The sequence below is a fragment of the Prionailurus viverrinus genome, chromosome F1 (assembly GCF_022837055.1).
Source record: "Prionailurus viverrinus isolate Anna chromosome F1, UM_Priviv_1.0, whole genome shotgun sequence".
NCBI lineage: Eukaryota > Metazoa > Chordata > Mammalia > Carnivora > Felidae > Prionailurus > Prionailurus viverrinus.
The window spans coordinates 29468440-29494742 of NC_062577.1; the positions used below are offsets into that span (position 1 = coordinate 29468440).

Genomic DNA, 26303 nt, shown 5'->3' on the forward strand with positions numbered 1-26303 from the left:
AATGAATCCTCATAACATTTGGCTTTGAAAACCAGAGGGGCCAAATTTCGTGAGTTTTTACAACCAGTAGGACTTAAAACCTGGATTTTAGAATCAACAGGCTCAGCTCTGGGAGAGCCAGGAAAGTCAAAAGGAAACTGACTCCCCACCCTTAAAGAGACAATACGAAAAATAGTCCATGGAGATACAGCATAGAAGCAGCAGTTTGAAAAATGCCTGGGATGTACAGGAGGGAGAGTAGTTTACTCATCTCAGAGCATGTCCCAAAGGGGCAGAGATCCTTGGGAGACCTCTCCAGGAGTAAAGGAGCAGGCAGGGGCCAATTTCCTCCCTTATCCCCTAGCATAAACACATGGCCACCTATAGGAACCACCCTAGTGCTGACACTACCTAACTTGCTAACACCAGTCCCCTATTCCTCTCTGTCCCCTTGTGCTGTGTTTCAGTCAAGGCTTGTCTCCAGCCAAGCCTGTCTCAGTCCTGAAACTGCAGGGCCACTCCCACAGAGGGCCAGTGGCCCAAACCTTGCTAATACCGCTGGACTGCTACACTGCCCAACACCCCCCACTTCCCGCATATTGCAGATCTGCTCCCTCCAATATGTTCTTGGCTGGAGCCCATCAAGGGAGGTGCCACACACCTGGCAGTGTGCAAGCAGCCCCTCACTGCCTAGCACCACTCCAAGATGACTCCTGCCCTGGAGAGAGGGGAAGATAACCACACACACCAGTCAGAAGCCTCAGCAGTGTGCTGAAGGCTGACAACTGGTCTGACTGCAAGCCTCGCACAATAAGGAAAGCCTTTGGGCTTTGGGAAAATACCCTGCAGTTTGGTGGTACCACATCTCTGGTAAATGCTTAGTCTGACTCAAAACCAAGGCAGCTCCAGACTGGCCCACTAACACCACAGGGAACTAAACACTGACCACAAGAGGCAAACAGAGCCACTGCAGATAACAGGACTGAAGAAAAATGTGGCTGAGCCACAATAGCAGGGCACATGCACATAGGAGACACACCTGAAGAGCCAGATTTCAGTAAACAGGGAACATTGCACTGCAGGACACTATAGAACCTCTTCTTAATAAGGCCATTATTTTCAAGAGCAGGAGACATAGCTGACTTTCCTAACATAGAGAAAAAGACACAGGGAGTTAGACAAAATGTGGAGACAAAGAATAAGTCCCAAATGAAAGAAACAGACAAAAATCACAGCAAGATATCTAAGCAAAATGGAAATAAGTAATATGTCTGATAGAGAATTTAAAATTATGATCATAAAGATACTCACTGGACTTGAGAAAAGAGTGGAGGACATTTGCAAACCCATAACAAAGAGATTAAAAAAGAACCAATCAGAGATGAAGAACACAATCAAAGAAATTAAAAATACACTAGATGGAATAAATAGTACATTAGAGGAAGCAGAAATACAAATCAGAGACCTAGAGGGCAGAGTAATGGAAAGTAATCAAGCTGAGCAGGTGAGAAAAAAATTATGCAAAATGAGAATAGACTTAGGGAACTCAGTGATACCATCAAGTGTAATAACATTCACATTACAGGGACTCCAGAAGGAGAAGAAAGAGAAAAGAGGGGCAGAAAATTTATTTGAAGAAATAATAGCTGGAAACCTCCTGAATCTGGGGAAAGAAACAGAAATCCAGATCCAGGAGGCACAGAGACGCCCAACAAAATCTCCCCAAGGAGGTCCACACCAAGACACATAGTAATTAAAATGACAAAAAGTAGTAAGGAGAGAATTTTATTTTTTTAAGTTTATTTGTTTGTTTGTTTGTTTATTTATTTATTTAGAGAGGGAGAGAGAACACATACACATGTGAGCAGGGGAGGGGCAGAGAGAGAGAGAGAGAGAGAGAGAGAGAGAGAGAACCCCAAGCAGGCTCCTCACTGTTGGCGCAGAATCCAATGTGGGGTTCAATCCCACGAACTGTGAGAACATGACCTGAGCCAAAATCAAGAGTCAGATGCCTGACCTAATGAACCACCCAAGTGCTCCAGGAAAGAATTTTAAAAGCACCAAGAGAGAAGAAAACAGTTACATACAAGGGAAACTCCATAAGGCTGTTAGCTGATTTTTCAGCAGAAACATTGCAGGCCATAAGTGAATGGTATGAAAATATTCAAAGGGCTGAAAGGAAAAAATCTACAGCCCAGAATATTCTATCCAGGAAGGCTATCATTTGGAATAGAAGGAGAGGTAAAGAGTTTCCCAGACAAACAAAAGTTAAAGAAATTCATGACCACTGACCTAGCCCTACAAGAAATGTCAAAGGGGACTCTGAATGAAAAGGAAAGACCGTAATCAAGAATAAGGAAAGTAGAAAACACAAAAGTAGTAATGATAAGTATACCTGAAAAATCAGTCAAAGGACTCACAGGATAAAAGGATGTAAAGTATGACACTGTATACTTAAATATGGGGAGGAGAAATGTAAAAAATGGGTTCAAACTTAAGCAGCCATCAACTTAAGATAGACTACTATATGCAGAATAGTAACCACCAATCAAAAGCCAGTAATAGAAATGCAAAAAATAAAGAGAAAGGGATCCCAGTATATCACTAAAGAAAGCCTACTAATCATGAGAGAAAAGAGCGAGGGAAGAAAGGAACAAACTACAAAAACAACTATAAAACAATAACAAAATGGCAATAAATACATACCTGTAAATAACACTTTGAATGTAAATGGACTAAATGCTCCAATCAAAAGACATAGGGTGATAGAATGGATAAAAAATAAGACCCATCCCCATGCCTACAAGGATTCATTCCAGACCTACAGACACCTGCAGATTGAAAGTGAAGGAATGGAGCAGCATTTATCATGCAAATGGATGTTAAAAGAAGCTGGGGTAGCAATACTTATATTGGACAAAATTTAAAAAAAAAAGATTCACCAAGATCAAATGGGATTTATCTCTGGGATGTAGTGTGGTTCAACATTCTCAAATCAATTTGATACATCGATAAGAAATGGATAAAAACCATATGATCATTTCAATAGATGCAGAAAAAGTATTTGACAAAGTACAAAACAAAGAGGGTAACAAAAGGCGAAGAAGGATACTATTTAATAATAAAGAGAACAATCCAGCAAGAAGATTTAACAATAGTAAATATTTCTGCCCCCAACAAAGAAGCACCCAACTATTTAAAGCAGTTAATGACAAACATAAAGGAAATAATCGGGGGTACCAGGGTGGCTCAGTCAGTTAAATGTCAGACTCTTGATTTTGGCTCAGGTCATGATCTCACAGTTCATGAGTTTGAGCCCTATGTCGGGCTTTGCACTGACAGCATGGAACCTGCTTGGGATTCTCTCTCTGCCCCTTCCCTGCACTCTCTCTCTCTCTCTCAAGATAAATAAATAAGGTTTTAAAAAAGGAAGTAATTGATAATAATACAATAATAGCACCCCACTTACATCAATAGACAGATCATGCAAACAGAAGATCAACAGGGAATTAGAGGCTTTGAATGACACATTGGACCAGATGGACCTAAAAAATATATTCAGAACATTCCATCCTAAAACAGTAGAATACACATTCTTTTCAAGTGCACATTGAACATTCTCCCGAACAGATCACATATTAGGCCACAAAACAAATCTCAACAAATTCAAAAAGATCAGTCATACCATGCATCTTTCCTGACAATGTTCTGAAACTAGAAATCAACCACAAGAAAAAAATCTAGGAAGAGCTCAAAACATAGAGGTTTAATAACATGCTACTAAACAATGAGTCAACCAAGAAATCAAAGAGGAAATAAAAAAGTACATGGAGACAAATGAAAAAGAAAACACAATGGTCCAAAATCTTTGAGATGCAGCAAAAGCAGTTATAAGAGGAAAGTTTATAACAATATAGACCTTCCTCAGGAAGTAAGAAAAACCTCAAACAACCTAACCTTGTACCTAAAGGATCTAAAAAATCAACAACAACAACAACAACAAAAAACCCAAATACAGTAAAAGGAAGGAAATAATAAAGATTAGAGCAGAAATAAATGATATAGAAGCAATACCAAAAAAAATGAACAAACAAAAAGAAACTAAAAAACAATAAAACAGATCAATAAAACCAGGAGGTGGTTCTTTGAAAGTAACAACAAAATTGATAAACTTTTAGCCAGAATCATCAAAAGAGAGAGGGGTGGGGGGGGGATTCAAAGAAACAAAATCAGAAATGAAAGAGGAGATGGGAATGCAAGCTGGTGCAGCCACTCTGGAAAACAGTATGGAGGTTCCTCAAAAAACTAAAAATAGAACTACCCTATGATCCAGCAATTGCACTACTAGGCATTTATCCATGGGATACAGGTGTACTGTTTCTAAGGGACACAGGCACCCCCATGTTTATAGCAGCACTATCAACAATAGCCCAAGTATGGAAAGAGCCCAAATGTCCATCGATGGATGAATGGATAAAGAAGATGTGGTATATATATATATATATATATATATATATATACACACATATATATATATATATATATATACACAATGGAGTATTACTCGGCAATCAAAAAGAATGAAATCTTGCCATTTACAACTACATGGATGGAACTGGAGGGTATTATGCTAAGTGAAATTAGTCAGAGAAAGACAAACATCATATGACTTCACTCATATGAGGACTTTAAGAGACAAAACAGATGAACATAAGGGAAGGAAAACAAAAATAATATAAAAACAGGGAGGGGGACAAAACAGAAGAGACTCATAAATATGAAGAACAAACTGAGGGTTACTGGAGGGGTTGTGGGGGGGGGGGTGAGCTAAATGGGTAAGGGGCATTAAGGAATCTACTCCTGAAATCATTGTTTCACTATATGCTAACTAATTTGGATGTAAATTTAAAAAATAAAAAATAAAATTAAGAAAAAGAAATGAAAGAGGAGAAATAACAACTGACATCACAGAAATACAAAGGATTATAGCAGAATATTATGAAAAACTATATGACAACAAATTGAGCAACCTAGAAGAAATGGTTAAATTCCTAGAAACATAACCTTCCAAAACTCAACCAGGAAAAACTAGAAAATTTGAACAGACTGATTACCAGTAATGATATTGAATCAGTAATCAAAAAACTTCCAACAAACAAAAGTCCAGGGCCAGACAGCTTCACAAGTGAATTCTACTAAACATTTAAAGAAGACTTAATACCTATTCTACTCAAACTAGTCCAAAAAATAGAAGAGGAAGGAAAACTTCCAAATTCATTCTATGAGGCCAGCATTATCCTGATACCAAAACCAGGTAAAGACATTACAAAAAAAGAGAACTTCAAGCCAATATCTGTAGTTGCAACAATCCTCAACAAAATATTAACAAACCAAATTCAAAAATACGTTAAAAAATGATTCACTGGGGTGCCTGGGTGGCTCAGTCAGTTGAGCGTCTGACTCTTGGTTTTAGCTTCAGGTCTTGATCTCAGGGGTCATGAGTTCAAGTTCTGCATTGGGGTACATGTTGGGTGTGTAGACTACTTTAAAAAAAAGGTCCACTAAGATCAAGTGAGACTTATCTCTGGGATGTAAGTGGGGTTCAGAATTCTCAAATAAATCAAAGTGATGCATCACATCAATAAGAAAAGGATAAAAACCATATGATCATTTCAATAGATGCAGAAAAAGGAGTTGACAAAGTACAATATCCATTCATGATAAAAACCTTCAACAATTTAGTGTTTAGAGGAAACATACCTCTAAGGCCATATATGAAAAACCCACAGCTAACATCATATCCGATGGTAAAAAACAGATTGTTTCCTCTAGGAATGAGACAAGAATGTCCACTCTTACCAGTTTTATTCAACGTGGTACTGGAAGTCCTAGGCACAGCAATCAGACAAGAGAAAGGAATAAAAGGCATCCAAATTAGTAAGGAAGATGTAAAACTTTCACTATTTGCAGATGACATGATAGTATATATAGAAAATCCTAAAGACTCTAACAAAAACCTACTAGAACTGATACATGAATTTAGTAAGGTCACAGGATACAAAATCAATGTGTAGACATCTGTTGCATTTATATACACCTAAAATGAAGCAGCAGAAAAGAGAAATTAAGAAAACAATCTTATTTACAACTGCACCAAAAATAATAAAATACCTAGGAATAAACTTAACTGAAAAGATGAAAGAAAGGATTGGAAGAACAAAGTTTGTTAAATGTTCATACTACCGAAAGCAATCTACACGTTTAATGCAATCCCTATCAAAATACCAACAGCATTTTTCACAGAATCAGAACAAACAATACTAAAATTTGTATGGAACCACAGAGGACTCTGAATAGCTAAATCAATCTTGAAAAAAAAAAAAAGCAATGGTGGATGTATCACAATTCCAGATTTCAAGTTTGCTACAAAGGTGTGGTAAGCCAAACAGTATGGCACTGGCACAAAAATAGACACATAGATCAATATAATGAGACAGAATGCCCAGAAATAAACCCATGACTATATGGTCAATTAATCTTCAATAAAGGAGGCAAGAATACGCAATGGAAAAAAGACAGTCTCTTCAACAAATGGTGTTGGGAAAACTGGACAGCTACATGCAAAAGAATGAAACTGGACCACTTTCTTATACCATACACTAAGAAACCTCAAAATGGATTAAGGACCTAAGTGCAAGACCTAAAACTATAAAAATCCTAGAAAAGAACACAGGCAGCAATTTCTCTGGCATTGCCCATAGCAACATTTTTCTAGATATGTCTCCTAAGACAAGGGAAACAAAAGCAAAAATAAACCACTGGGATGACCTCAAAATAGGAACCTCTGCACAGCAAAGGAAATAATCAACAAAACTAAAAGACAACCTACTGAATAGGAGAAGACATTTCCAAATGACATATCCAATAAAAGGTTAGTATCCAAAGTATATAAAGAACTTCTATAACTCAACACCCCCCAAAACAAACAATCCAATTAAAAAATGTACAGAAGACACAAATAGACATTTCTCCAAAAACATACAAATGGCAAGCATCTCAACATCAAAAAGATGCTCAACATCATTCATCATCAGGGAAATGCAAACCAAAACTATAATGAGGTATCACCTCACACTTGTCAAAATGGCTAAAATCTAAAACACAAGAAACAAGTGTTTGTGAGGATGCAGAGAAAAAGGAACCTTCTTGCACTGTTGGTGGGAATGCAAACTGGTACAGTCACTATGGAAAACTGTACAGAGTTTCCTCAAAAAATTAAAAATAGAACTACCCTATGATTCAATAATCACATTCCTGGGTATTTAGTCAAAGAATAGGAAAACAGTAATTTGAAAGGATATAGGCACCCCTATATTTCTAGCAACATTATTTACAATAGCCAAATTATGGAAGCAGCTCAAGTGTCCATAGATAGATGAATGGATAAAGAAGAAGTGATAGATAGATAGATAGAGATAATGGAATATTTATTGGACATAATGGATATATATATAATGGAATATTCCTCAGCCAAAAGAAAGAACAAAATCTTGCCATTTGCAATGACTTGGGTGGAGCTAGAAAGTATAATACTAAGTGATATAAGTCAGAAAAAGACAAATACCATATGATTTCACTTACCTGTAGGATTTAAGAAACAACACAAAGGGGGAAAAAATAAGAAAGAGAGAGAGAGAGAGAAATCAAGAAGCAGTCTCTAACTGTAGAGAACAAAGTCATGGTTACTAGAAGGGAAGTTGTGGGGGGTGGGGGATGGGTAAAATAGGTGATGGGGATTAAGGAGTGCATGTGTTGTAATGAGTATTGGGTGATGTATGGAAATGTTGAATCACTGTGTTGTACACCTGAAACTAATATTACACTATGTGTTAACTATACTGGAATTAAAATAAAACCTTAAAAAAACAGAAAAAGTCATTTTTATTTTGTTTTTATCTAACCTGTTTGGTGAATACCTTAGTCATGATCAAAATGAGATAATGCATTTGGAAGCAGTACGTAAACTGTAAAATGCTACACAAAAGAATCTAAGACTATAAAGACATGAGATTGCTTCTTCTCTTCCCTAGAGGAAACAATCCTAAATCTGTTAACCTTTCTAAACAGGATTTCAATTCCAACCACACAAATTCTTGAGAATCCAATAAATTGCAGGCAGAAATAGGGCCCCACACTGATCCTTTACATCCAACATGTCCTTATATGAGGCCAGAACAGAGTTCCTAAGACTGTGTCATGCTGCCCTAGGTCTGACTTAGATTTCTAGCTTTTAGTGAGGTGGAGTATTCTTTGCTGATTTGCATTTTCCTCATTGTAGCACTAAGCTCAATCATGCAACCTTTCTCTGTAGCGTTTCTTTGAAAGCACCAAAAAAATTAGCTTCAAAATTATTTTAAGTGATAGAGAATATTTAGTCCTTCCCTCTCACCACCAAGAAAAATATGACAAGTTTCAGGTTTGGAAAAACTACATTTTCCCATTTATATCCAAATTTGAATGACTGCTTTACTACTCACCAGAAAAAAAATATTTCCAGTTCTCAGAAACCCACTATCTACTGACTGCTAAGTAGCTTATTTGTAGTTGGGAGTTACTAAGTTACTTCAAAATTCCTTTTCTATATAAGATACTACTAAACTTTTGGCAACAATAAATTTTATTTTTTTTATGGGAAGCTAGGCAAAACTGCCAAGGGAGTATTACAAACCACAAAATTGTTATTATTGAGAACAATCTTAATATTATGTGGCAACAAAGATACTGAGCCACATTCCACATTTGTATAAATTCTTCTGAAGTATAGCACGGCCATAATCAATGTTATATGATTAAATTTATTTCAAAATCTTGGTGGATCTGAGGCATATAAAATAATAATAATAATAATAATAATAATAATAATAATACAGAAAGAGAGAGAGAGTAGGCAAGGGAGGGGCAGAGAGATAGAGGGAGACACAGAACCTGAAGCAGGCTCCAGGCTCTGAGCTGTCAGTGTAGAGCTGGACGCAGGGCTCCAACCCATGAGACCATGACTTGAGCTGAAGTCAGATGTTCAACTGACTGAGCCACCCAGGCACCCCTAAAATAATAATACGTTTTAAATGAAGTCAGAACATTTTCTGAGTTTTCCCCCAAATTTTTGGAGAATGAGTTTCTTGGTCAATGTCAAGAATTTTTGAGACCCGGATAATTTGTCTTAAAATAACATTTTATTTAAAAATTTTAGGCTCTTTAGAAAGAGAAATTGCTTTGAAATGCTAATTACCCCCACCCTCCTTGGTTTCTATTGCATTTGTCATCATATCATCTTAAGACATGTTGGTAAGAGGCTGATATGGAAGGGCTTTGAAACAAGAAGAAAGTCTTTCCAACCTTGAATTAAGGTAATTTTAAGTATCAAGTCTGCAGACATCCAGGGGGTTGTTCAAGAACAAAGCTTCATCTGTTGCCTGTTCTTATGCATTTTAATGTACTGTACCCTAAGACTCAAGAAAAAAAGGTTTAACAAGCTTCTGACTTTTGATTGAAACTCTTTTGCAGGGTTTTTCACAAAAAAACACACATTTTATAACCCAGAGAACTAAGTAAAGATTTTTTTTTTGTTTTAAGAAGAATGAGCCAGGTTTTGAAAGGCATTCTTCTAGAGACCTAAAACTTTGCTGATTGCTTCCAGGTTTTGATATATTTCTGTGGTTAACAGGATACCACAGTAGGGGGCATCAAAGAGATGGTAAGTTTTACACCTAGAAAATAATTCTATTTTTGTATTGAAATTGAATTTGCCTTTATAGATAGAATAAATTTACATTTCAAATAGCAAAGGGAATTCTGCAAAGGACTCCTACAACATCCAGACCCAAGTTATGTATAGTCTATCACCGTCAGTGACTTCTTTGCCAATTATCCTGGATCTGCAGAGAAATTCTTATAAGGGCATTTTAAGCACCATGAGAAATGTATGATTAACGTTTAGAGAAAAGCAATCTAGAATATAAAAACTATAGGTTATATGTCCAAAATACCTTTTTCTGAAGATCAGGAACTGTGGTCATCAGAGAGAATAGACACCTAATAAACAGAAATGGGAGCTGCTGGGGAGTAACAGGAGTTTAAGCTGAGTGAGGTGTGCCCAAAGCTCAGGGTGCTACATGGTGACCTGGATGGGGTTGGGGAGATGCCTGCCTGCACGGTGAGCCAGGTGCCTGTCAGGTGCCTGTCATCCTCAGAGAGGCTGTAAGGATTAAACTCACCTTGTTGCTCATCCCTGTTTTCATTTTCTAAAAAATGTTTATTATTGAGAGACAGACACAGAGCGTGAGCAGGGGAGGGGCAGAGAGAGAGAGAGACAGAGCATGAGTGGGGAAGGAGCAGAGACAGAGGGAGACACAGAATCCAAAGCAGGCTCCAGGCTCTGAGCTGTCAGCACAGAGCCCAACGCAGGGCTCAAAACTCACAAACTGCGAGATCATGACCCAAGCCGAAGGCAGTTGCCTAAACAACTGAGCTATCCAGGGGCCCCTCATCCCTGTTTTCATTAATCAACACCTAAGTTTCTTGTCCTTGGCCTAGTCTTAAACTTTACTTCCCACCTCTTTCCAAATCATTTCACTGCATGTTTAGGAACTTCTAGTCCACAGATTAAACACTCTTGAATAATCTCAAACTATGACTGGGAACTCACCTTCAAGTCTTGGCTTAACTGAAACCTGGCTCTCACCTAGAGATACCCTCCTCTGTGGGGATTTCCAATCGCGGCTATTCTGACACCCAGCTATGGAGAAAGACATTTATTTTATCAGCCCATAAATGGGACCGCCTCCTTCTTGCAAGTATTTAAAAGTTGCCTTTTTTCTTTCTGATTTTCTTAGCATGCATAGCCTGACCCTGCTCAGCACTATTTTTGAGGTTCAGTCAGCCTCCGAGAAGAATGTGTCCTCTTCTTCTGTTTTTGTTCTTTGTTTTTGGCAGACAAGAGGCATGTAGTTCTTGGTGAGTACATTTAATTGGTAAAGGTTTGGTAAGTCTAAATGATGTTTAATAGGAAAAGTTCATATTTTGATCCTCATATTACCTTTCATTTTTTACAATATAAAAAGGTTTTTTATATTAAACTGTGAGTATGTATGAGAAAGGAGCCAATTTTTTAAATGTTTCTTTTTGGGGGCGACTGGGTGGCTCAGTCGGTTAAGTGTCTGCCTTTGGCTCAGGTCATGATCTTGCATTGTGTGAGTTTGAGCCCCGCATCAGCTGTGTGCTGACAGCTCAGAGCCTACAGCCTGCTTCAGATTCTGTCTCCCTCTGTCTCTGCTCCTTTCCCACTCATGCTCTGTCTCTGTCTCTGTCTCTGTCTCTTTCAATTAAATGTTTCTTTTTGTATGTTAATCGACTACCTTATGGAGTTTTGTTTTGTTTTATATATCATTTGCCTGGAGTTACTTAATTATTTTCTTAAGTACTATTTACTGAAGCCAAGTACAATTACTGGTGTATTTAGGTTGTTTTTTCCAAGTTTTGCTCCCTAAATCAGACTCTAACTACTTTGAGGGCCACACTACCATGCTTATGTGACAATTACTTAAAGAAGCATTCTTAAGTCCTTGGAGGGATTCTGATCAATGCTTTCTCTGAAACCTTGTAAAAGTATTTTACTTCCTTTTGCAGCAAAGACAAGTAATACTGTTTATAATAAGTTTGGAAAGATTACTTGAATGGAGGCTGCTGCTTCTCACATTTCCATAAAAAGAGTCCTGTAGCAATCAACATTCTGCTAGTGCCATCCATGTTCTAGACCTTCACTTTTCCATCCTTATGTAACACTCCTTTCTCTGGAATTGATACTATCTGACTATCCTCATTGCTGTATCTTCACATCTTAAGGTTACTCCCCTCATTCTTGAAGATTTTGGCTCCTGTCTTCTCTTCATAACAACTTCCATCATCCTAGATGGCTCTATCTAACACTAAAGCCTCAAAGTTCTTTGACAGCTTGACCCCATTAACCCATCCCTCCAGTCACAGTTGTGGGAAGGAAGGCAAGTGTAGTAGGCTGAAGCTTTCATAGGCCCTAATGAACACGCTAGTATTTATGCTCCGTATATCTCCTTGCCTTGACTCTGAGCTGGCTGTGTGACCTGTATGGAAAAATTACATCAGTTCCAGCCCTAATACTTAAGAAGTCCTGAGAGCTCTCTAAAAAACCTGGGTTCGGAACTGATGTGTCATGCTTTCTTTGGAGTCGGTCGTTTTAGAAATGTCTCTTTCCCATCGCGGGTTGCTTGGAGTGAGCTCACGGGTCTGTAAGACCAGAAAATTGAGAGTTTCTTCGCGCCCCTGTAGCTGCACCAGGGGGCTCTGCCGCTATCACCAAGCCACAAAATGAACATGTTGAGTTACACCGGAAGCACTGTGGCCATCATTTAGATTACCATGAGAAAAAGAGAAAGAAAGAAGGTTGAGAGGCTCATCAACATTCAAAGAAGGCAAAAAAGATGATTGGTCTGAAAGCTAAGTTCCACCATAAACAGCGCCATTCTGAGAAAATACAAATGAAAAAGACTATCAAGATGCATGAAAAGAGAAACACCAAGCAAAAGAATGATGAAAAGACTCCACAAGGAGCAATACCTGAATATGCACTGGACAGGGAGGGACAGTCCCAAGCTAAAGTACTTCCCAACATGATTAAACAAAAATGAAAAGAGAAAGCAGCAAAATGGGAAGTCCTTTGCTCAAAGTTCGTGCCCAGGGAGAAACAGAAGTATTAAAAGTTATTCGAACAGGAAAGAGAAAGAAGAAAGCATGGAAGAGGATGGTTACTAAAGTCGGCTTTGTTGGAGATGGCTTTACTCTAAAACCACCTAAATGTGAAAAATTCATTAGGCCAGTGGGCTTACTTTTCAAAAAGGTCCATGTAACACATCCTGAATTGAAAGCCACCTTTTGCCTGCCAATAGTTGGTATAAAAGAGAATCCCTCATCCTCACTATATACATTTTTGGGTGTTCTTACGAAAGGTACTGTCATTGAAGTGAACGTAAGTGAGTTGGGCCTTGTGACACAAGGAGACAAGGTTATTTGGGGGAAAATATGCCCAGGTTACCAACAGTCCTGAAATCGATGGGTACATAAATGTGGTCTTGTTGGTTTGACAGCAGTTTCAGACAAGTAACTTTACAATTACTGATTTCAACAATAGAATTTAGTGATTCATCAGTTACATATAACACCCAGTACTCATCCCATCAAGCATCTTCCTTAATGCCCCTCACCCATTTAGCCATCCCCCACACCCAACACTCCTCTAGCACTCTTCAGTTTGTTCTCTGTATTTAAGAGTCTCTTATGGTCTGTCTCCCTCTCCGTTTTTATATTATTTTTGCTTCCCTTCCCTTATGTTCATCTGTTTTGTATCTTAAATTCCACATATGTATGAAGTCATATTTGTCTTTCTCTGACTGACTGATTTTGCTTCGCATAATAGACTCTAGTTCCATCCACGTTGCTACAGATGGCAAGATTTCATTCATTTTGATTGCTGAGTAGTATTCCATTAGTGTGTGTGTGTGTGTGTGTGTGTGTGTGTGTGTGTGTGTGTGTATCACCTCTTCTTTATCCATTCATCCATTGATGGACATTTGGGCTCTTTCCATACTTTGGCTATTGTTGATAGTACTGCTATAAACATTGAGGTGCATGTGCCCCTTCAAAATAGCATACCTGTATCCCTTGGATAAATACCTAGTAGTGCAATTGGTGGGTCATAGGGTAGTTCTATTTTTAATTTTTTTGAGGAACCTCCATACTGTTTTCCAAAGTGGCCGTTGCATTCCCATCAACAGTGCAAAAGTGTTCCTCTTTCTCCGCATCCTCACCAACATCTGTTGCTGCCTAAGTTGTTAATTTTAGCCATTCTGACAGGTGTGAGATGGTATTCCATCATGGTTTTGATTTGTATTTCCCTGATGATGAGTGATGTTGAGTACTTTTCATGTGTCTATTAGCCATCTGGATGTTGTCTTTGGAAAAGTGTCTATTCATGTCTTTTGCCCATTTCTTCACTGGATTATTTGTTTTTTGGGTGTTGATTTTGATAAATTCTTTATAGATTTTGGATACTAACTCTTTATCTGATATGTCATTTGCAAAGATCTTTTCCCATTCCGTTGCTTTTTAGTTTTGCTGACTGTTTCTTTCACTGTGTGAAAACTTTTTATTTTGATGAGGTCCTAATAGTTCCTTTTTGCTTTTGTTTTCCTAGCCTCCAGAGACATGTCAAGTAAGAAGTTGCTGCGGCTGAGGTCAAAGAGGTTTTTGCCTGCTTTCTCCTCTAGGATTTTGATGGCTTCATGTCTTACATTGAGGTCTTCATTCCATTTTGAGTTTCTTTTTGTGTACGGTGTAAGAAAGTGGTCCAGGTTCATTCTTTTGCATGTCACTGCCCAGTTTTCCCAGCACTACTTGCTGAGGAGACTGTCCTTATTCTTTGGATATCCTTTCCTGCTTTGTCAAAGATTAGTTGGCCATACATTTGTGGGTCCATTTCTGGGTTCTCTATTCTGTTCCATTGATCTGAGTGTCTGTTCTTGGGCCAGTACCATACTGTCTTGATGATTACAGCTTTGTAGTACAGCTTGAAGTCTGGGATTGTGATGCCTCCTGTCTTGGTTTTCTTTTTCAAGATCGCTTTGGCTATTCGGGGTCTTTTCTGGTTCCATACACATTTTAGGATCATTTGTTCTAGCTCTGTGAAGAATGCTGGTGTTACTTTGATAGGGATTGCATTGAATATGTAGATTGCTTTGGGTAGTATCAACATTTTAACAATATTTGTTCTTCCTATCCAGGAGCATGGAATCTTTTTCCATTTTTTTGGTGTCTTCTTCAAGTTCTTTCATAAGCTTTCTATAGTTTTCAGTGTATAGATTTTTCACCTCTTGGTTAGATTTATTCCTAGGTATTTTATGGTTTTTTGTGCAACTGTAAATGGGATCGATTCCTTGATTTCTCTTTCTGTCGCTTCATTGTTGGTGTATAGGAATGCAATTGATTTCTGTGCGTTGATTTTATATCCTGCAACTTTGCTGAATTCATGGATCAGTTCTAGCAGTTTTTTGGTGGAATCTTTTGGGTTTTCCTTGTAGAGTTCCATGTCATCTGCGAAGAGTGAAGGTTTGACTTCCTCCTGGCTGATTTGAATGCCTTTTATTTCTTTGTGTTGTCTGATTGCTGAGGCTACCCCTACCCTACTTTCTTTCCCTACCCCTACTTTCTTGAGGGTTTTTATCAAGAAAGCCTGCTGTGTTTTATCAAATGCTTTTCAGCATCTATTGAGAGGATCATGTAGTTCTTATCCTTTGTTTTATTAATGTGATGTATCATATTGATTGATATGTGGATATTGAACCAGCCCTGCATCCCAGGAATAAGTCCCACTTGATTTGGAGAATAATTCTTTTAATGTATTTTTGGATCCAGTTGGCTAGTGTCTTGTTGAGAATTTTTGCATCCATGTTCATCAGGGAAATTGGTCTGTAGTACTCCTTTTTAGTAGGGTCTTTGTCTGGTTTGGGAGGGTAGGTTCTAAATATAATGACTGCTACTTTTATATTAGAAAGGTGAGAGAGATTTGGACACACAGAGACACAATGGAGACAATGTGAAGACAGAGACAGGGATTGGAAAATGGGTCTATAAGCCAAGGACTGCTGGAAGACACCAGAAGCTGGAAAAGGCAAGGAAGGTCCCCCCCTAGAAACGTTGGCATCTTAATTTTGGATTTCTGGCCTTCAGTACTGTAAAAGAATAGATATCTCTTGTTTTAAACCATCCAGTTTATGGTAATTTGTTACAGTAGCCCTAGGAAATGAATACATTGACATGTACTAATGGATGAAGTCACTGCCTTGAAAGGAAATGGGTGACCACAATTCTTGGATCCATCTGTACCTGGATGAATGCAACAGGCCTGAGCTTCTAATGCATATAGCTGATTAGAAAAGTGGACTTGGAGTCTCTTATACAGATCCTGTCATATCCCTGACTCTCAGGAACTTCTTCCTTCCCAATGCTACTTCAGATGTTAAGTGTATCTACCTGCTCTCTGCCAATCCAGGATCCTATCTCTTCTGATGTAAGGTAGTTCAGTTCAAATGTAGTGTTTCCAGTTAGCACCCAAGACAGTAACTGACTTAACTTTTTTTTTTTTTAATTTTTTTTTCAACGTTTATTTATTTTTGGGACAGAGAGAGACAGAGCATGAACGGGCAAGGGGCAGAGAGAGAGGGAGACACAGAATCGGAAACAGGCTCCAGGCTCTGAGCCATCAGCCCAGAGCCTGACGCAGGGCTCGAACTCACGGACCGCGAGATCGTGACCTGGCTGAAGTCGGACGCTTAACCGACTGCGCCACCCAGGCGCCCCACTTAACTTTTTAATAGTACTGTCAAGGGACATAATTATGGACAAGGGACATATGTTAAGGGACATAATTTAGGAGTTTGGAGGGCAGTTTGCACAGGATAAATCCAAAATAATATTGGTATTCACCCCACACTATGCAACTTGCTTTGCCAATGAACTATGAACTGAAGTAACATGTATCCTTTCAGCAGAAGTTTTGAGAACTACATGTGATTCATCATAATATCTTTTTCCTATTTCTGCATATATGGAATCATGCGTCAAGATGGTCTCCATCAGTATGGGTCCTTGAGTGTCTTTAATGAGTAAATTTCCCTTAGTGCTCTATAGTAGATATGTAGTGTGAAGAAGAAGTAATGTTTGTTTTTTAAAGTACTACTGAGATTTTCAGGTTGTTTGCTGCCTCAGCATAACCTGGTCTATCCTGTCTATTTCAATACCAATATCAGTAAATTCAGTGAGCATCTAAAATTATACTCTTCCTTTCTTGCTCTAATGCCTTTTTTAGCATTCATTTTAACACTTACTCTCCGTGTTTCTGTACAACATAAGATAGCAAAATCTTAAAATTATTAGAAACCGTAATCCTTCTCTTCTTGTTTTAAGTTTGCAATTAGCTCTCAGGGAATCTCTAGAGGTGCCAGACATTGTATGATGCTACAGTGGCCAGAAGTTTGGAAACTGCATTTCCTAAACTCCCTTGCCATCAGGGTTTGGGTTTTGATTCTTACAGTAAGAGTTATTCATGCTAGATTGTGGAAAGTGGAAGACAGTAGAAATCATTATGGCTCAGTCTTAGCAGGCAGGCATGTGGTCTTCAGTGACATCAGGTATGAGATTGTGCAGTGGTTTCTAGGCTTTCTACTGAACACCATGTTTTGGTGTAACAAGATGATTGGTGTCAGTTTCATGTAATTCCTGAAACTTTCTGATTTCCAAGTATAACTGATGACTTTCGCTGTCCATTGCCCTCTTCCACACTTTCAAAAGTTTTATAAATACTTTCCTGCCCAAAAAGCAGCGGTTTCTGTTTTCCTGACCATAGACTTATAGACAATGATCTGACTCTAGTTATTATTCAGGCATAGACACCAATCAATCAGAGCAGACGCTAAACTAATAAAAATAGATTCCAGTTATAAGAAACCAGTACAACTTCACTGGTGGTACCAACTGAATATAAATATCAGCTCTGGTTAAGGAATTGGAGAAATGTGTATGTGAGAGAGGCATGAAGTGCATTGCTCTCCCTATGGACACAGTCTTCACAGTTTAAAGTAACAGCTTCATCTGATAGGTAAGAGGTAGCTGCATTGCTAGTATGGTGTAACAAACTTATATGGTCTTTGTCTCAAGTTTCTGGCACAGAGTTCCTAAGACCCTTGGAAATTCCTGAGTGATAGGATAGTCTTTTGTCATGCATTAGAAATCTTTTTGAGCACACTTGAGTTTACTAATGAGACAACTTAACATGGGGTCTCCAGATAGCCTTAAGATGGAGCTGGTCACCAGAAAGACCAAGTGATTAGAGTATTGGAACTTTCAGACCCACCCCCTGACCTCCAGGAAGGGGAAATGAAGGGCAGCTACAGATTAAGTGCTATAAAAACTCTTGAACAGCAAGAGTTGATAAACTTCTGGGTTGGCAAACATGTGAAAATGGGGGGAAGTGGAGCACCCAGACATCATGGAAGCTCTGTACCCTTCCCATAAACCTTGCTCTATACATCTCTTCCATATGGCTGTTTCTGAGTTATATCCTTTTATGATAACTGGTAATACAGTAAGTAAAATGGGACAGGGAGGAAAACAATAAGAAAACATCATAAACATGGATTTATTAAGGAGTTTTTGTGTGTCTGAAAATGTCTTTATTTCACCTTCACTTTTTTTTTTTTTTTAATTTTTTTTTTCAACGTTTATTTATTTTTGGGACAGAGAGAGACAGAGCTTGAACGGGGGAGGGGCAGAGAGAGAGGGAGACACAGAATCGGAAACAGGCTCCAGGCTCTGAGCCATCAGCCCAGAGCCTGATGCGGGGCTCGAACTCCAAGTCGGACGCTTAACCGACTGCGCCACCCAGGCGCCCCTCACCTTCACTTTTGAAGGACATTTTATTTTTATTTTATTTATTTATTTTTTTATATGAAATTTATTGTCAAATTGGTTTCCATACAACACCCCGTGCTCATCCCAACAGGTGCCCTCCTCAATGCCCATCATCCACTTTCCCCTCCCTCCCCCCCCCCCCCTGCATTAACCCTTAGTTTATTCTCAGTTTTTAAGAGTTTCTTATGGTTTGCCTTGAAGGACATTTTAACTGGATATAACTTTTTTGGTTGGTGTTACTCTCTTAAAATTTAAAAACTTTATTCCATGGTCTTCTGTCTTCCATATTTTCTTTTGAGGAGTCAGCCATTGGTTTTTATTGTTACTCCTTTAAAATTATGCCTCTCTCCCTCTTCCTCTGCTTTTAAGTTTTCTTCCTTCTTCTCTAATTTTAACAGTTTTATTCTGATATGTCTAGATATTATTTTCCTTATATTTGTCCTACTTGAGATTTTTCAAGCTTTTTGAATTGGTGGCTTATTGTCTTTCAAGAATTTTGGAAAATTTCTCAGACAGTGCCACTTCAAATACAATTTTTGCCCATTTTCTTTCTCTTCTCCATTGAAACTGCATATTTTGATTGTTTTACCATGTTTTACAAGTCCATTGTATAATTTTCTTTATTTTCCTTTCTTTTTACCTGTTTTAATCTGTATAATTTCTTCTGACCTATCTTCTAGTTCACTGATCATCTCTTCTGTTGTGTCTAATTTGTTGCTAATTGTATATATATATATATATATATATATATATATATAGTACTTTATTTCTTAAATTGTATTGTATTTTATTTTTATTTTTATATATCTTCAATTCTGTAATAAAATTCTCTGTATTTACCTATTTCTGCATCATTCCCTTGATATTCTTGAATATATTAATCAACTTATTTTATTTTTTATTTTTTATTATTTTTAAAATTTTTTACTCAATTTATTTTTTTAAATTTACACCCAAGTTAGTTAGCATATAGTGCAACAATGATTTCAGGAGTAGATTCCTTAATGTAATCAACTTATTTTAACCTATTAAAATGATAACTTCAAAAATGAATCATCTGAGTATCTATTTCTACTGTTTATTTTTAGTTTGCTTTTTAATCATTTGGTCCAGTAAATTTTTTAATTTAATGCTGGACATTGTATATGAAACTTTTAGAGGCACTGGATGATGTTATCTTCCTCCAAAAAGAAATAAATTTTTAAAAATTTCTTCTTGCCCTTATTTAAGTAGAGACAGATTACATTGATTCTTATCAGTCTTTTTGATGGTTGGAAGCTGGGCTTAAAGTTTTGTGAGGGATGACATATCACTGTTGTAGCCTTTAACCGAGAGTATAGTTATTTAGAAATGTCTACTTGAAAACTGACATACTGTCCAGAATTCCTTTTCCATTTCAGACTCTGAGCTCCTATTTTTGTCTGGTTAGCTTCATAAGACTGCCTAAATCTCTATGTATCCTTTAGACACCTTAACAGGTTTGAGGTGTGTGTGCATGTGTGTGTGTGTGTGTGTGTGTGTGTGTGTGTTTGTTTGCTTTTTTTTTTTTTTTTTTACTGTTAATGGTCTTCTTCCTTACACCATTCCCTCAAAGTCTTAGGATTCAGAAATTTTCTTGAGGCAAAATCCTTGTGGAATGTTCTACTAATTTCTCTGTGATTCTCTTCTGTGATCCTGGCTGTCATACTTCCCTTGAATCTTAATTTTTGTCTTCCCATCCTCATGAGAGTGCTAAAAGCTCTTGGCCACTGCATTAGGCTGTGCCCTTATCTCTTAATTAGAAAATGGCAAATTCCCTGAGCGGAAAAATTTGTGGAGAATGTCTGATATTTTTCAATTTGTTTCCCTCTCTTCTAGGATTTTGACTTTCCTGGTCTGGCTTTTTGGCTGTCTTCTGTATCTTCAAATGACTGACTTTTTGTTTCTGTATTTTATCTAGCTTTATAGTTGTTCTTGATGTGTGTTAATTTGACAAGAGCTTCTCTTAAAAATCTTAATGCTATACTTAAAAATTAAAAGTCTAAATCCCATACAGCCTTTTATGGTTAAAAGAAGCAGAACATTTCCAATTGCTACTTATTAGACTCTTAAGTTTTAGCATCCTCTGGTTACACCAAATAGAAGATGACTTTCAAAGATTTTCTTAAAGCATCTCCTGTGTTCTCTTCACTTGTGATACACTCATATAAATGTCCACTATGTGTCTATTTTTCCACTACATTTATCCCAACAGAAGAGTCTGAATAGCAACAAAACAAATGCTTCCAAATAGATTAGTTGAGAGGGAGAAATACAACTCTTCCTTAAGTAAATAATGCTGAACAAAATTCTCACTTTTTGCTTATTGAGAATCAGGGTAGTAGTCTGCATCAGTGCATTTTTGTTCTTGAAGTAAATAACTCTCTCTGGTCCTACTTTCTTTAAAAAAATTTTTTTAAATGTTTATTTATTTTTGAGAGAGAGAGAAAGAGTAAGAGTGGGAGAGGGGCAGAGACAGCAGGAGACACAGAATCTGAAGCAGGCTCCAGGCTCTGAGCTGTCAGCACAGAGCCCAGTGTGGAGCTCGAATTCATGAATGGTGAAATCATGACCTGTGCCAAAGTCAAATGTTTAACAGACTGAGTTACCCAGGCACCCTTATGGTCCTACTTTCTATTGCCCTCAGATAGTGGCTTATCCCAGTAGTGACTTTTCAAAATGCAATCGATACATTTCATTTTCCACTAGAAAAAATTTGTCATAATTTTTAACACTTTTTTGTGATGTGGCATCAATATGGTTATCCATGATTCATTGACTGAATGCTTGTCTTGTTCTAGGTACTGAGCATGAAGTGGTAAGCAAATAGACACATGGTTGTTATAGTCTGTAATAAAAATGACATGCCTCGGGGTGACTGACTGGCTCAGTTAGTTGAATTTTGGCTCAGGTCATGATCCCAGGGTTATGGGATCAAGTCCCATGTCAGGCTCCGTGCTGAGTATGGAGCCAGCTTAAGATCCTCTCTCTCTCTTTGCTCCTCTCCCCGTGCCTGCACTCTCTCACTCTCTGACATGCCTCAGGGGGATGATGCAGGTAGAACTCAACCACTCTTTTCCCTGAATATTGCCAAGCTGCTGCACTGTCTTCATTCACAGTTTGGCTGTCTTCTCCTTCAGGGATGCTTCTGAAATTTTGTGGTTTGTAATACTGAGTGCTTCAACATTGCATGCTCTTATTCTGTTTTTTAAGTGGTGATAATGTTGTCTCCCTTTTTGTTTCATCTATCTTCTCCATGGTAACTTCTTGAATCTGCCAAATTGATGTTACTTTTTTCCTCTTCCTTTCTCTCAACCATTCCTGCACAGTTGCCAAGGGAAACCTGGTAAGTATTAAATGTAGTATTAATTTAAATATTCTCTGTTTGTATAGAGATAAAATGCATAACTTTAATGACATCTATTTCAAACTAGCTTCAGGCTTTTACTGCATTTGCTTTAGTTTTTTATTAGGCTCACAGATGTTCCAGAGTTGAGGTTCCTGGAAGTCTAAGTACCAGTCAAATGGAGTGATGTCTATGAGGAAAAAGTTTAGATAATGTTGTTAGGGAAATTGGGGGTGGGAGGTAAGCATTATGGCCTATTTGAGATTATCTTAATTAACAAAAAAAGACTCTAATATGAATAAATAACGGATGGCCTATAGGCATTTTTAACTCATTCTTAGAGTCTCTTGCTCCCGGTTCCCAAGTGGTAAACAACAGGAAACAAAGGCTACTCCCTCCGTAAAGTTGGCTAACTTCATCCTGCCCATTTTTCCCCTTCAATAAGCTGGTCAGTCTACTCTCAGCTTCTCAAATTCTCACTATCTTTAGTTCTACAGTTTTGATTGGCTCTGTCACATTATGACAGTTACTAACTAGTTGACTATTCTATTCTCTGCTTTGTGTTGCTGGACTCTGAAAACCACAGTTTTGCTTTGCCAGCTGCCTCCTGTTAGGCTTTGACAATAATGATTCTTTACATTGACAATGACAAGTGGTTGCAGTGTTTGGTTTCTGTGTGCAGTTTTTCCCATAATACCAGTACCAGAGAAAATGTAAATGCAGAGAAATAATACCACCTGACCAGTGTTCTTCCTCAAAGGATTAAGTACCAGTTCCATGGGGCTCTTCTTCCAAACCTCTACATTTTAATAATACCAATGTCTCCCTTTTCTGTTTTCCCTCAGCCCTAAGACTGGTACTTGCTTCCTGAGGTTACTTTCTTTGTGATGCCTTAGCTTCCATGTTTGCCTTTTCCATTCCTTACACATGACTAACAATTGTTTAGATTAAATTCTCTCTGTTGAAATAATTTATGTGGTTTTTCTTTTTTGAACGTGACCCTGAGTGGTGCATATGTGCCATTTTATTTCTTCCATAAGACATGCCGTAGGTTTATGGCACACTAAAAGTGTATAGAGAGTGACCAACATTCATATCAATCAGCCCATAGTTCCTGGCTCCCAGGTAAGGAATATACTGTAGCAAAAGGCAGTTCAGATAGGAACAGGGTGGTATGTAGTTACTGATTTCTAAAACACAGAAAGTTCTAGTAAAAATTTTAGCACAATGCAGAAAACTCATGAAAGCATGGGGAATGAAGTTTATTACTACAAAATTAAGCTTTCTTTTTGGTTCTCCAAGATAATTGAATGTTCCCAATGGATGAGGCTTAGGATCTCTGCTGAAGTAATCTGCAGTCTAACTCTTGTGGTAATTTTTACTTAACACTTCTCATAAGGATTATTAAACAATTATTTATTAACCCAATTAGGCTGCTTCTTAAGGACGGGGACTATGTCTGTTTTGTTCCTTTCTGTATTTCCAATTTATAGCACAATGTTTGGCAGAAAGATGTTCAAAAATTTTGTCAAGTGAGAAACAGGAGGAAAAAGATTTTAAATCTAAAGATCACATGCATAGAGCACACAAAATGTCCCTTTTTGGAAGTCACCAACTGGTCTAGATGCCCAGGACATCATTTTCCTCTAAAGTTCCTCTTATTTTATTGTCGAAGGCTGTCTATCAACCAGGAATAGAATTATTTGGTGCATATAAGCTGTTGCCATTCTACTCCCCCTTTCTGGTAAACTCACAGTGTAGGAGGACATCAAGATTTCTTGTTCAGAAAAATGATGGGCCTGAAAGCCTTTCTGCCAAAAGCACCTAGAAATGCTGGATAAAAGTTAAGGAGCATCATTTTAAATATGTTTCCGAGTTGAGTCCTGCTTTTTCCCCCCGATTATCCATTCTGGTATTTGTTGTCCCCTTTTTTGGAATGTTTAGTCCCTTAACATTTAATGTAATGAGAGATGTGGTTTGATTTAAGTCTGGTTTTTCATATTTTTTTTCCCTTTTTGTCTCCTTTGTTTTTTGTTTTGTTTTGCAGTTTCCTCACCTTCTATCTCCTTTGGAATTTTATTTTTATTTATTGGATTTTTAGCACTAATTTCTAGTTATTTATGCCAGAAGTTACAATATACATAATTAACTTTTCAGTATATTTGGATTTAAAATTTCATGTCTCATAATGTGTAAATCTTCATTTGTCCACTTAACCCTCTATCTGCCATCCTTATGCTCTAGTTATCATATGTATTACATCTACATTCATTATAATCTTCAAAACTAATTTTATCATTTTTTCTTTAAACAATTATGTTTATTTGAAATAAAATAGGAGGAGCAGTCATATATATTTATGCAATATCTACCATTCTTGATTGATGGCTCTAATTCATTCCTGAAGATCTGAGCTTTTCTTTTATGTCACTTCCCTTTAGTCTGATGAATTCCCTTTAGCATTTCTTATAGTGCACTCTGGTAGTAATGAAATCTCCTAGTTTACTTTTATTTAAACACTTTTTTATGGGGCACCTGGGTGGCTCAGTTGGTTGGGTGTCCGACTTCAGCTTAGGTCATGATCTCATGGTTCGTGAGTTTGAGCCTCTCATCAGGCTCTGTGCAGAGCCTGGAGCCTGCTTTGGATTCTGTGTCTCCCTCTCTTTCTGCCCCTCCTCCACTCGCACTCTGTCTGTCTGTCTGTCTCTCTCTCAAAAATAAATATTAAAAAAATTTTTTAACTTTTTAGTTTTCTTTCATTCTCATAGGATATATTTGCTAGATACAGCATGCTGAATTAATAGTTTTTTCTTTAAGGACTTGAAAATTATTGTTCACTGTTTTCTGGCCCTCATAGCTTTTGATGAAAAGTCCAAAGTCATTGAATGATTTTCCCTTTTGTACGTAATATTTCTTAGAGCTGCTTTCACAATTTTCTCTTTATTTTTGGTTCAGCAGTATTTGCTTCTCTGTTGCTGTGTAACAAACTATTCTAACACTTAGCTAAAACTATACGCATTTATTATCTTACTGTTTCTGTGGGTCAGACATTCAGAATGTGGGTTCTCTGATATAGGTCTCTCATGGGCTAACTACAGTTTTCTCAGGCTTGATTGTGAAGAATGTGCACGTAGCTCATGTGTGTGATTGCTGCCAACATTCAGTTCCCTATGGGCTGTTGGCCAGATGTCTCAGTACCTCATGAGCTGTTGGCCTGAGGTTTCCCTCAGTTCCTTGCCACGTGGTCCTCCATAGAGCATCTCACAGCATAGTAGCCTGTTTAGTGAAAGTAGGCAAGCAGTATGGAGGAAGGGGGGGTGGCGGTTGGGGTGGGGAGAGAGAGAGTGTGTGCACACTACCAAGAGGAAAGTCATAACTTTTGTCATCTAATCATGGCAGTTACATCCCATCAGTTTTCTCTATTTTATTCACCAAAAGCAAGTCAAAAGGTTCAGCCGCACTCAAGGAAATGGATTACACCAGGCCATGAATACTATGAGGTTGGAGTCATTTGGACCCATGTCAGAAACTGCTTACCAGTTTGACTATAATATGTTCAGACATTGTTTTCTTTGTATTTTTTTAAAAAGTAGTCTCCATGCCCAACATGGGGCTTGAACTCACAATCCTGAGAACAAGAGTTGCATGCTCTACTGACTGAGCCAGCCAGATGCCCCTGTGTTTACTCTTATTGGGATTTGCTAAGCTTCTTGAATCTGTAAATATATATATTTTATCAACTTTGGTATGTTTTGTTGCCATGATTTCCTCATATATTTTTTCTACCCCATTTTCTCTCTCCTCTATTTTGGGGATTCCAATTGCCTGTATGTCAGCCATCTTGATATTTCATCCCTCAGATTCCTAAGGTTCTGTTAATTTTTTCAAAAATTTTCTGTTTTTTCAGATTTCTATTGACCTAACTTGAAAATAACTGACTCTGCTCTCAACTTTATTTCAGTATTAAATCTATCTAGGGAATTTTTCATTTCAAATATTGTATTTTTTAGTTCTAAAATTCCCATTTAAAATATGTAAAAATGTTGTAACCCTTATTAGAAATTTTTTCAAATTTTCACTATAATAGTAGCCTCAAAAAATGGAAGTGGTCAGACCTCTCACAACCTCTGAAAAGATGATTACTTAGAAGATATTCAACAAATGTTCACTGATTTGAATTTAGTCATAACAAAGCCAGTGAACAGAACATCAAGTCATAGAAATCCAGGAAAGGAGCAAGTAATACCAGATATCTTTACTGACTTGATTTGGGGAGTCAGGCACACTGACTTCCGATAAGTCTGATTAGTAGAGTACCAATAAAAGGGAGTGTGTGTCTTCACTTACAGACAAAGAAGGTCTCAAATCTGTGTGGCAGACAGATTGTAAGATGGCTACCATGATTTCT

The 26303-nt window shown here is 37.7% G+C and overlaps 1 protein-coding gene and 1 pseudogene across 2 annotated transcripts in view; both read left to right on the forward strand.

Annotated features, from left to right (window-relative positions):
• Positions 1 to 13151, forward strand: part of LOC125155049 (ribosome biogenesis protein NSA2 homolog) — a 34227-nt pseudogene extending 21076 nt beyond the window's left edge.
• The window catches only part of KCNH1 (potassium voltage-gated channel subfamily H member 1), a 479177-nt gene that overhangs the window by 20521 nt on the left and 432353 nt on the right, over positions 1 to 26303 (forward strand). The window lies entirely within an intron of this gene.